Source organism: Octopus sinensis, linkage group LG4 (assembly GCF_006345805.1).
Source record: "Octopus sinensis linkage group LG4, ASM634580v1, whole genome shotgun sequence".
Taxonomy (NCBI): domain Eukaryota; kingdom Metazoa; phylum Mollusca; class Cephalopoda; order Octopoda; family Octopodidae; genus Octopus; species Octopus sinensis.
Window position 1 is genome coordinate 153,582,532 of NC_043000.1, and position 12,620 is coordinate 153,595,151.

Sequence of the window (12,620 nt, forward strand, 5' to 3'; positions counted from 1 at the left end):
TCAACTCTCTCTCTCTCTCTCTCTCTCTCTCTCTCTCTCTCTCTCTCTCTCTCTCTCTCTCTCTCTCTCTCTCCCTCTCTCTGTCGTTTGCTCCATCTCTTTTTTCTCTCACGTTTGCTTCATCTCTCCTTTTGTTTGAATAAAATATTATATCCTTGTCTATCCCTTTCTCACCTCTCTTTCTTATATCCCTCTCCCTCTTTCTCACCCCTTCTTATCTCTCTCTTTTCCCATTCCTCCCTTTCTCGGGAAAGGAAGTGAGTGAGTAATATATGTACAGAAAAGGATCGAAAGCTTAAAAAGCAAGTAGATACCCAGTTGAATAGCTGTTGAATACCCGGTTGGAGTTATATAGATATATAGAAAGTTTTAACTCGTTAGATGAAAAGCATCAGTCCTATAAGTTTAACTGTACAAATAAAATATGTTACACAGTAAGTGCAATACCTCGTCAATAGTTTGTTTCACCATTTTCTATTTCGTGGCCTAGAGGTGAACAGTGCACCATTATGTAACATTATAACAATCAATAGCTCGGGAACTTTTAAACTTCATTGCACATGAAGCCTCGGCTGTTGCTTTTCTTTACAATAGTCTAAAAATCTTCTCCCGTGTGAGAAAATGAGTCCTTCACAGATGTTTCTGACTTAGGCTTCAAAATGTTAGAAAATTTCATATATACTAAATAGTAGATATGGTCGGCTTGTTAGAGCAACACTTAGTTTAGTGGTGGGCGATTGTCCGTAACTCGGTGACAGGAGTCGGAAATGTATCTAGGGTCGGAGTTATTAGTGAAATCAGAGTTTCAGAAAGCTGAATATGTTTTCTCCAATCAACCAGCATAATGACAAGGCTTCAGTATTCAAAGATAAGTATTAACTTTATGGCGGACTGAAAATTGTAAAACTAGGACTTACAAACTTCACAAAAAATATATGAATTACATACTTAATTATTTCATTAATAAATCTTATCCTCTTTCTCCGCAAACTGATGCAAGTAGATATCAAATAGTAGAAGTAAAATCAATTTCACAAGTAATTTAAGTTTGGGCCTCACACGACACCAGGTTTAATGCCAGGATCTTGTCTTTTGATCTCTTTAGAAGAGTTAGCTCTGTTTCAACCATTCGGAACAGAGCTGGGTACTCCCCATCTTAGATCAATTTTCAAACTTGTAATTGTTTAATTCAATCTCTCCAATCTAAGAGGGCCTCGAATAGTTATGGACATAGTTCTCCATGCCCTGATTAACATATAAAAACTGTAATATACTTGTTACACATTTATTACACACACTGTAACAAGTACAAACAGTAATTGATTCGTCCCAAACAGTCGGACTAATTCCTTTTGCCTTCAGTAATGATGGAGCTACTGTCAATGTTTCAAAAGTGTCTGACGATTTCTATCTCTATGTGCACTCTCGATTTCATAGAAAAAGCAGAATTTAAGTCTCGTTGAAATCAAAATTTAACATGTGAAGCTGAAAAGTCACACTTAATGATAGAGTAGTCCTAGACATACTGTGTCCGAAAGAGCATGAATCAGACTGCTTGCTCATGGCTGAAATACTTTGAATTATGAATCTACTTGTCTATGATTGATCTTATCAGCAAAAATAAGTAAATAAACATTAAAAAATACGAATGGTAAAGAAAAATGTCTCCAATGTAAATTTATCTTCCTCCCTGATGAGTTACGATAGATATCAACGATTTCGTATAAAGAATATTATATCTGTGGGCTGAACGCAAATCTGCCTAGAGGTAAGCCGGAGCAGCAACAAAAGCAATAACTACAAAAAAGAAAAAAATAACGATGATGTGGACGACAAAAGGGCCTTCAACGAAAACGACAATATTCTTTTCTGCTATAGGCACGAGACCTAAAGTTTTGGAGAAAGGTGCTGGTCCACCACACTGAGCCCAGTGATCAAATGGTACTTAGTTTATCGACACAAAGGATGGAAAGTCGATCTCGACGGAATTTGAACCCAGAACTTAAAGCCGGAAGGAATACTGCTAAGCATTTTATCCGACGCGGTAACGATTCTGCCAGCTGCCGCTTTCATAACGATAATAATAATATAAACATAAAAACGGTGATAGCATTTAAACATTTAAACGACAACGGTTTACTCTTTTACTCTTTTACTCTTTTACTTGTTTCAGTCATTTGACTGCGGCCATGCTGGAGCACCGCCTTTAATCGAGCAACTCGACCCCGGGACTTATTCTTTTGTAAGCCCAGTACTTATTCTATCGGTCTCTTTTGCCGAACCGCTAAGTGACGGGGACGTAGACACACCAGCATCGGTTGTCAAGCAATGCTAGGGGAACAAACACAGACACACAAACACACACACGCATATATATATATATACATATATACGACAGGCTTCTTTCAGTTTCCGTCTACCAAATCCACTCACAAGGCTTTGGTCGGCCCGGGGCTATAGCAGAAGACACTCGCCCAAGGTGCCACGCAGTGGGACTGAACCCGGAACCATGCGGTTGGTAGACAAGCTACTTACCACACAGCCACTCCTGCTGTAAAAAAACCCCAAAAACACAGAAATGACGACGATTGCAAAATGCCAACAAGAACAACGAGAATATCAAAAGAGCAATATAACAATGACGATCAAGACGATAACAACAAAAGCGTGAACAAGAACTCGTTTTAAGTACCATGTAAGATGGCTGAAAGACTAACGCGTAATTAATACAATACAATATAATATAGATACATAAATATACAAATATATAAATATATATATAGCTTTCCTACTCCTTTTGTTCTCGTTCTTTCGCCTCTTATATTTTTAAGTACCTGTTGTTTATCAACGGTTTCTGTAGCTAGCCAGATTTATTAAAAAAGGTTACTATTGTTGTTTTGTTGCCGAAATTGCTCTAATTATTTCTTTACATTTTGCTTTTATTTTTGCTAATTTCTTTTACTTCTTCTTGCTGTTCCACTATGTGTTATGTGTTTATGCTAAAATATGTCTCTTAGAAATAAATAGTTTGCAAATTACGTCTGAGTGAGATAATGGGTGTATTTATAGATACTTGAAAATAGATAAATGTTACGTTATGTTTTATATTCATGCGTGCGTGAGAGAGAGAGAGAGAGTGTGTGTTGTGTGTGTGAGTGTGTTTTACGATTCAGCATCTATCTGGCGAAAGGAGGTTCAGAGAGAAGAACAATATTAGAATAACAATATTCATTATTTTGTTGGTATCAAAATGGGTTTTAAACACAAAATAATCAATAATGAAAATTTCCTCTATAGATCTATTATTAGTCAGTCAACCTGGCCATTTCTTTTTATTAGTGTATGATTCCATTATAAAGATAGCTGAGTGCTATAACCTTTACTATACCGGACCGATAGCTGTGATATTTGATTTCTCTTTGAGTCGACCTCGCCCTCCGGAGTATGTAACAAATCTGAAAATTTAGTTTTATGATGATCAGAAAGATATCACACACGCACACACATACACACACTCGCACACACACACACACACACACACAGACACACACATGCACGCACACACGCACGCACACACACATAAGCCCTTCAAAGCTTGTACTAAGAATATGGATAAGGTAAAATTTTATAGCAAGTTGATACAGGTAGTTTATCCCGTCCTCACCGACTTTATTTCATGCAATTGAAAAAACTGCATTATTTATGGGATGAACTAATATAATATTGTATAAGATTCAGTGTCTTTCATAACTATTGCATATATTTTCAATAAGCGAAGTGTCAGAAAAAAATTCAACCCATTTTGTGGTAGTCACGACAGTATCAGACGTGGATTAGACTACATTAATTACATTATTACATTTCCTCACCCATTTCCCGCAATTTGATATGGCATTTAAAATCAATTTGATTTAAATATTAGTTTCAAATTTTGGCACAAAGCCAGTAATTTTAGTGGAGGAGGCTTGTTAAAATACCTCTAAACATTTTTCCGGCGCGGTAACGATTCTTCCATCTCACCGCCCTTAAATTTGCTGACTTTTTAATATTGGTTACAAATTTTGGAGTAGAGGTTAAGTCGACTATATCGGTCCCAGTGTTCAACTGGTACTTACTTTATCGATCCCGAAAGGATGAAAGGCAAAGTCGGCGTTAGCAGTATTTGAACTCAGAACGTAAAGAGAAATACCACTATGCATTTTGCGTGACAAGCTAACGTTCTGCCAGCTCGGCGCTTTTGATTTGAAACCAATATTAAATTCAGTTTTATGACATTTAAAATCCCTATAAATATAATTTTAATATGAAATTCACATGTTAAGGATCTAACATATTCAGTGCTGATGTTTTATTATGAAAATATCACTTACTTAAGAATAATTTATATATCCGAGTCATTAGTCAATATTTGAAACTGAACTACTTTCCCTTTAATAGCATAATCTCGAGATTAAGTGAGGTACTTTACAAGAAGAAAACTGGCATTTTCGTTAACGAAATGATATCTTGGATTTAAAATGATACACGAAGCCATAATTTTTCGTTGATTGTGATATTGGCAGTGATAAATATTTCATTCAGCAGTAAGTCAGTCCGTTAGGTCATCATATCTCATAGGTTCTTGACTGGAAAATGTAATAGGGTCAATAAACGGTAGAGCTTACACATAACAATAAATATTTTCGTTTGATGGTGATGATTAGCAGAAAGGACTTCTTAGTACGGAAGCCCTTCATATTCACATCATGCTTAGGAATTATCAGTGAGCTGTATAGCATTAGATGCTATTAACTTCCTCGTTATAGGTCAGATGCAAATAACTTGAATTGGTTAAAAAAATATCTAAGTATCTAGTTCAAAAAGTAGCTTTGTTCCCACAACCATAAACATCTCCAAGATAACCTTCAAACTTATTACTTTGAAAGATCAAGTGCTCTGACGATTCTAGCACCAGAGGTATGATATATATATATAAAAAAGAAATAGCTGAAAACTAGGCGCAGCTGGTGTGTTACATTTTACCAATAAGTAATGTAAAACTAGCTCAAATGATAAAGTGCAAACTTGCCATGTGAGGCAGCAGTACTTTACAATTCTAACGTAGTATGAGGTCGCAAAATGTCGTAAACAAAGCACAAATTCCTCGAGTTATCTTAGCATGTAGTATTATAAAGATAGATCTCACATAATCTAATATTCTGTTTTAATCCCCGATTTATTGCTAACCATTTTCGGAAACATTTTTTCACGCTCAGAGTTGCTGAAGCATGGAATAAACTGCCTGCGTCAGTTGTTGACTGCCATGACACTGCATCCTTTAAGGCCCTCATGCTTTCCGAAATCCGCCGAAACTACACCTGATTATATATACACTTTAGATGAGTTGTAGTGCACCTGAGCACTGTACACAATTATTATTATTATTATTATTATTATTATTATTATTATTATTATTATTATATTATTATTATTGCTAGTCATACTAGTGAATATCAGAACTAAATTTAGTGAAGCAAAGACTGTTGGCAAAATATGACTTTAATATATAACAGTATATAAAGAAATGTATATTTTCTCAAAAATCATTTTTCGTACTTTTCTGATTTTCTCTAGAGGAAACTAAATAGTATTATTTTATTAATGCATTATATTTTAAATTCATTCGTTGTGAGGTATTACAGCTGAAAGGTTTAAATAGGTCGGGATATATTTGTCATAATTTCTTTTGATAATGCTATTAATTTAGATTTTTCTATTTCCCAGTAAACAAACCATCACCGGGGGAGTAATAAATACATCTGACAATATTTCTAATATTGCAAAATATTTTGACCCGTACAACGTTCATCTAAAAGCTTTTTGAGAATTAGTTTCAACAAATATTGAAGGGAATTCAATTTAATTGTAAAGTGAAAACAAACACCGAGTAAGTAAATGAGAGCAGTTCATAAAAAAAAAAACTGAGGATATAAAGAAGCTAGGCAATTTTTGGTTTAATTAGCAACTATTTATATAAAGCTTTGACCAAGCATATTACAGTACTGAAGTGACCAAGTCACCTTCGAATGCGCCAAAGCAGATACGCTTATCAAGGAAGTAATTTTTCAACACTGCATCTTGCACACTAAATACAATATTCAACTAACATCCTTAATTTCGATACAGATTGTAGATAAAAATTTCTCATGGTGACTTAACATATCTAGAATTTGTAGATTGTATCCTTAAGATTAAACCTCCCCTTGAAAGGCAGAAACTACTTCTTCTCATATCGGTTGCTGATATAGTACATGCATTTAATGACTCTTTCACTAATGCGCAGAGCTACAACTCAGACGCTTTTTCTGTTTTTGCCGTTGTACTTCGGCTGCTGATGATGGGAATTTTTAATATACAACGCTCTCAATAAAAAATATTTTTCTGTAACAGTAACAATAAACGTAATCTGCAGATCATTAAGAGTGATACCAGCTTACACATTTTGGAGAAAGGATTTATCAAGAAACGATATATCACTTTAATTGTCCTCAATATGAAATTCGTACATATGTCATTGCCCCCAAGAGGACGAAAGCTAAATTTGATTTCGGCGCCATTTGGAATTGCGACATAAGTTAGCACAGTCAAAAACCATATGTTGTGTTGTCTGGTATGCTACTGATTCCGCGAACCGATGATTTAAAAATTTTGATACAGGTCATAAATTTTTAGAGTGAGCCGGGGGAAGGCATTTAATCGATTGAATCGAATAGTTAATTATTATTATATATTTTATTACTGTATACAGTACAAAGAGACGAAGCTTCGACTGTAGATGTATTTCAATTGCTTTTCTCCAGGGAAAACTAAATATTATTTTTTTAATGCATTTTCTGTTTTTATCGATATTTTCCCGCTCCGAGAACTTTACTTTTCTCTCTTCTTCCAACAGACGTCTCTTCTCTTCTAGTCACTATCAAAGCGCCTCTTCGCTAACAGCAACGGACTCTCTTAACCTCTCTGCGTCTACGTCTACAGTTTTCTACATTTATTAATCCTCCCTCTACCATTTCTGTTGAAATACCACTTGTCAACAACTCCTAGGTGTAAAACCATGTAAATTGTAAGGAATTTCCCTGTTTTTCTGTCAACATTCTCAAGATCTTTTGTCTATTTCATTGTTTTGGAACTGTATAATGATGTATAAAGGCTCTTGAACTTAGGGTACTGTGGTTTACATACACTATTAGATTTGGATTTTTGTATTCTCATTTGATTTCATATTTCATTGTTCTATCCTTTATACCGTCAGCTTCCTAGACTCCCTGATATTTGTATTGATCATCTGTATCAAACACTTGTATCTTCACCGATAGATTATTTCCCATCACTTTTATGGTATTTCACTGTCTTCATCACTAGGATTCCATACTTGGAAAAACCAATTTTTATTCTTATGTTACTGCTAACCCCTCTCATGCACAACTTTAGGTCATGCATGAATAGCAGATGATAAACCACCACCTGGCCTTTTATACGTCTATACCCAGATTTTACTTTTTTAACTTCCAGGGAGTGTGAGATAAGAGCAATGACAAAGTGTAGATGTGATAGACAATCCCATTTGAAGATAACTTGATCTTATTTGTATTTTCCAAGTGGATCGGCTATTAGTTTCTCTCCAAGCAGTTAATACGAGGGTGATAGCATCGCTTCGGCATGGAGCGGGGATTATAAAATGGCAAAAGTGAAAAGTGATGGAAATGGATACCAAGACCACGAAACTGTTGACAGTACACGGAGCTTTCCTCCCTAAGAGTGACACCGATAGGCTGTACACGTCCAAAAGAAAGGGTGAGAGAGGTTTGCTCAATAGCCAAGACTGTATCGAAGCAGAGGGAAACGGCTTAGGGTAGTATATGAAAACTGCCGTGGAAATATACAAAGAAGGCCGGTGTCATCAAAGCTGAAAATTGTGTGATAAAAGAAAAATTTAAACAAGAAACAAACACCAAAAGTGTAAAAGCATGGAAGGAAAAGAAAATGTGCGGTCAGTTTGCAAGAAATGTGAACGCAAAGGCATATACAGAGGGTCAGTGGCTAAAGATATGGAGGAATGACCTGATGATAGAGACAGAAGCACTCATATAGGCAGCTCATGAACCAGCGTTAAGGACCAACTATGTTAAATGCAGAATAGTCAACATTATCGACAGCGAAGAATTCAGAGTGCGTGGGGAGAGGAGTGAAACGGCATGGCACATCGCGAGCGAGTGCACGAAATTAGCACAACGCGAATACCAAAGACGCCATGACAATGTGGCAACAACGGCCCATTGGGAGCTCTGTAGAAATCACAGCATACAAAGAGAAAAAAATGTGGCATGAGCTGACCCCGGTGGGAGTCACAGGGAATGAGAATTCCAAATCCTATGGGATGCAATGACCTAGTGCGACCACCTGACCAAACATCGGAAACCGGACATTGTTGAGGTGAATAAAAAAGAAAGAACATAGCATGCCCCGTTGACAACAGGATTAATGCAAAAGAAGAAGAAAAAATAAACAACTATGACGATTTGAAGTGGGAAATACGAAGGTTGTGGTTAATGAGGAGATTAGACGTGATATCAATAGTAATTAGTGCACTTGAAAGTATCAGCACTCAACTACCAACATGGCTAAAAAAAGATTCGTGCAAGTGAAAAGATAGAACACCTACAAAAATCAGCATTGCTTGGAACTGCAAGACTTCTTCGCATGGTTCTTAAAGCATGACCAGTAAACAAGTACTTAATTCATCGACTCAAAAATGAAGTCGACTGTGACAGAATTTGAACTCAGAACGTTGAGACGGTCGAAATGCCGCTAAGCATTTTGCCTGCCGTGCTAACGATTCTGCCAGCTTGCTACCTTAATAATAATAATTATAATAATAATAATAATAATAATAATAATAATAATTATAATAACAACAGCAACAACAACAATAATGATGAGGATAATGACAATATTTCCATTATTGAGATTAATAATATTGCCATTATTAAGATTATCTTTAAATACGCTGCCATCAGTTATTCGTATTTACAATTTTAGCTAAGATCAAATAATTAACCTCATATACATTTCTCATGCACAACGGAAACTGTTAATGAGGAAACATTCGGCAAAACATACGATCCGTGAAGAATACAAGGCTTATTTCTTTAAAATCCATCGTGTTACTGATGTAATATGTTGAATTTAAATATTTATATATTTATTTCCTTCTTTTTACCCTTGAAATATATTTTCATAAAGCTTGAAGAATTTGAATCGCAGTACCACACCTTCAAATACAATAAATTAATAATTATGTGTGTGTGTGTGTGTACTTACATACACACGCACACACACTTGTATGTATTTGTATATGTATGTATGTGTGTGTGTGTGTGTGTGTGTGTGTGTGTGTGTGTGTGTGTGTGTGTGTGTGTGTGTGCGAACTGTAAATTCCGATGGAATTTATAATTTAGTGAGGTTTTTGAAATTTATTAAAAACAATTTCACTTCCGTTATTCGAGTTTGCCCGGGGCTATACCAGCGTATATATTGAAAGAAAATTCTCACGTTGAGAAACTAGCAAGGAATGTCTGGTTCTGATTACAAAAAACACATACATACAAGAAGCACAAACAGAAAACCAAATAAAACAAATTTTCAGACATTCGGAAGTAGATACAAATGCGTATAATTATTATTTTGCTTACTCATATAAATATGCACGAACACATACAAACACAGGCATACACACATACATCAACTCATACGTATACATGCTTGAATGCAATTAAACCTGTGATCTTTGTGTGAGTGTGTGTATGTGAAAGAGAGAAGGAGAGAGAGAGAAGGAGAGAGAAAGTCAGGAGGAGAAGGAAGAGGAGAAAATATTCCAGATCTTTACTCAAACGTAGACACAGGCAGCTTCAAACTGAGTGGTCTAGCATTTTCTACATATTTTAAAGCGCTTGCACACACACACTCATACATACACGCATATATATATATATATATATATATATATATATACATACGTAAAGACTAAACGTGCTTATACTGTCTCCTTCATAAGCTCGTCTTCTTAGCGTTCATAATAATTTTTCTATCGTCTTGGCTCAACAGCCCTCACCGTTTGTTTTTACTGTTCTCACTGTCCTGTTGTTACCACTTTCACCCTCCGCAAAAAATCCCAAATGTTTATTTAATTTGCTTTGCGGGAAGAACTGTTTCAACGAAGTCGCGTCTTGTCCTTGCCTTCTTAAACACGAGTAGTTGAAACAGGGACAACTGAAGAAGGGGAATATTCTTTATGTTGTATGTCTCGTTTCTCTGTTTGTAACCTAAGGTTGTTAGGTTCACCTACACCTAAATGTATTACGTCAACAAAAACAAAATATATAAGATCAACGTCGAATACACTTTGATAATTTGTCTTGTGCAGTCAGAGCTCAACTGACCTTGCGTCAGAATGACAAGAACCTAATGTATACATACACATACGCGCATACCTCGTGTTTTCTGAGTTCTAACTAAAGCAGCAAAGCAATTTGATCTGATGTATTTTCTCTTTTATTAAATGTCTTCTATTTTATAAATTAAGGTAATTGTTTATAGAAATTCGTTTTGTTACAAATACTTTAATTTGTATATATATATTCTCTTTTCAGACTCATTCAGTTGCCAGTGTTCCAGAAGAAATTGATCGCATGTCACGGAACAGTTTCTCTCCTCTTTCCACTCATCTGATTTTATGATGACTTCAGAGTAAAAGGACAATATAAAACCACCCCACCAAAAAGCAAACACAGCTATGAGTTATAGAGAAAACAATATATAAATAAAAAGACCTGCAAAAAAACAGATCTTTTTTATATATATACATTCATACAAGACTCGAGGTTGCAGTGGAAAATCGACGTAGAGAGTGTTTGAAAGAGGGGGAAAACAAATGGGAACACGATGCATGATGGTAAAGAAGAAAATCAATAAAAAGATTAAAAGCGAAAAAAAAAATGGAGAAAATGAGCTGAAAAATAAAGGATAATATTTATCCAGAAAATCGAAAATGGGTGAAGAAAAACGTGACAAAAAAAAAACGAAATAAAATGAAGCAAGGAGACATCGACTTGGAAGTCGTGGGTGTGTGTGTGTGTATATATATATATGTATGTATGTATATATATAAAATACAAAATGGGACAATATGTATATATACACATACGCACACACACATACATAGGCGTAGTACGGCCGAACGGCTACATAGTTCGCTTCGCAACAACGAGGTCCCGAGTCCGATTCTACAGTGTGGCATCTTGGGCAAATGTCATTTTCTATAGCCCTAGGCCGACCCATACCTTGTGAGTGAAATTGGGTAGGCGGAAAATGTATAGAAGCCCGTCGAGTGGATTGTACCGACAATTCACAAGGCACAGCCTTGTCACACTGCTTTATGCAGATTCCGCCTGCAAATTGCATTAAGGGTACACGTGTCTGTGGAATGGTCAGCCACTTACTCGTTAAATCAGGAGCAGGTAATTCAGTTTATCATATAATTGAATACTCATCGTTCATCGACGGAGGTCCACCATATATATATATATATAAAGACAATGAAAATGCAGGACGCATGGAATATGTATTAAAAACTGCAAGAGAGAATGAAGATAAACACATATATATATATATATATTATATATATATATATATATATAAGCGTGAGAGAGAAATTGAGTTAGTAAGAAAGAAAGCGTGGATACGAATGCCTGTGAGATAATTTGATCGAAACACATCCAGTCGACATCTCCGACTTGATTCGTATTTATAATGTAGTATATTCTGGTTGATATCTTCCTAGAACTGTACAGATTTTCTTCACCGCTATATTACGAATTTTTATTGAAAGATGATCATATGTATAAATATTACGCAAGACTGAATTAGAAAGACTGTGAATCAGAAAATTTATAACAAAATGGATAACATATGAATCTCTTTGATGTGAAATGACATTAGCACAAAGGAGCGGTAGAGGAAAATGTTTTAGTATAAATAAATAAAATAAATAAATAAAATAAAACAAAATACAAAACAGAAAATTTACAAAAAGAAGGAAAGCAAAAAAAAGCAGAAATGAATATAATAGAAAAAATGAGTCGAGAACTATTTGTTATGCACCCTTTTATTGATATTCATATAGACATATATGCGGATAAATGTATAAAAATACAAACATACACATATAGACACATGCATAAGATATGTGTACTAGCGAACACACACACACACACACCACACACACACACACACACACACACACACACACACAAACACACACACGCAAACGTGCTCATATGAATGTATACACACCACCAATTTTATATATATATAATAGAATATAAATACTATATCTGTGTGTATATATATATAGGATATATATATACATATATATACATATATATATATATATATATATATATGTATATATATGGGATATATATATATATATATATATATATAGGATATAAATACCATATGTATATATATATATATGTATATATATATATATATATATATATATATATATATGATACATATGC

The 12,620-nt window shown here is 34.9% G+C and overlaps 1 protein-coding gene across 1 annotated transcript in view; it reads left to right on the forward strand.

Annotated features, from left to right (window-relative positions):
• LOC115210887 (J domain-containing protein DDB_G0295729-like) overlaps positions 1 to 12,310 on the forward strand; it is a 173,730-nt gene extending 161,420 nt beyond the window's left edge. The window contains exon 4 of the mRNA XM_029779658.2: positions 10,689 to 12,310. The gene's annotated coding sequence lies outside the window, so the exon portion shown is untranslated. The remainder of the gene's footprint in view (positions 1 to 10,688) is intronic.
• The last annotated feature ends 310 nt before the right edge of the window (positions 12,311 to 12,620 follow it).